Source organism: Periplaneta americana, unplaced genomic scaffold (assembly GCF_040183065.1).
Source record: "Periplaneta americana isolate PAMFEO1 unplaced genomic scaffold, P.americana_PAMFEO1_priV1 scaffold_24, whole genome shotgun sequence".
Lineage (NCBI taxonomy): Eukaryota > Metazoa > Arthropoda > Insecta > Blattodea > Blattidae > Periplaneta > Periplaneta americana.
In genome coordinates this window covers 573,670-574,362 of record NW_027185505.1, presented here as the reverse complement: position 1 = coordinate 574,362, position 693 = coordinate 573,670, and the positions used below count along the sequence as shown (strand labels likewise).

The 693-nt window shown below is 44.0% G+C and overlaps 1 non-coding gene across 1 annotated transcript; it reads left to right on the top strand.

Annotated features, from left to right (window-relative positions):
* The first annotated feature begins 277 nt into the window (after positions 1-277).
* LOC138693928 (5S ribosomal RNA) lies at positions 278-396 on the top strand. Its single transcript, XR_011330612.1, has one exon. It is a non-coding gene; the product is annotated as a 5S ribosomal RNA (ribosomal RNA).
* The last annotated feature ends 297 nt before the right edge of the window (positions 397-693 follow it).

Sequence of the window (693 nt, the reverse complement as noted above, 5' to 3'; positions counted from 1 at the left end):
CGCTGTTGAACAACAATCCACCTGTGGCTTAACTTAGAATGCCGACTAGCTGTTTTATTAATCCCGTGTCAATCCAGCAGTGTGTGACGTTGAAACGTAACCAAACTGCCGTTGATAGATAGATTTATCATCTATCCCAATGACATCCAACGAGCTTGGTAATTTAGGTACAGAGTCTAAGCAGGCAGTTTACGTGTGTGTGTGAGCGAGTGCAGGTTTTATCGAGTGCACCCCAATCCCATCGTCCTCAAGTGCCTACAGATTACGCAGTTTCATCGGCAACGGCCATACCATGTTGAAAATACCGGTTCTCGTCCGATCACCGAAGTCAAGCAACATTGGGCGTGGTCAGTACTTGGATGGGTGACCGCTTGGGAACACCACGTGCCGTTGGCGATTTTTTTTTTTACGTCACTATTTCCAGCGTGTTCTAATAAGACTTATGGGATATTATGTTCCCTTCCCTATTCCAGCTATAGCTTGGATGATGACGCCGCTGCATAATTGTAGAGTAATTGATAATTCTTAAGTACTTGCAGCTCCGTATTGAAACTTATGACTGGTAGCATATTCATATGAGACGGTTCACTTCTCTGCGTTTTCTCGAAGAAGGGAATATGTATTCAGGGGATTGTGAACGTACCTCGCGCTCTCCCTAGAAGTTAGAGACATTTTAGGTAAAGAATGTAATAT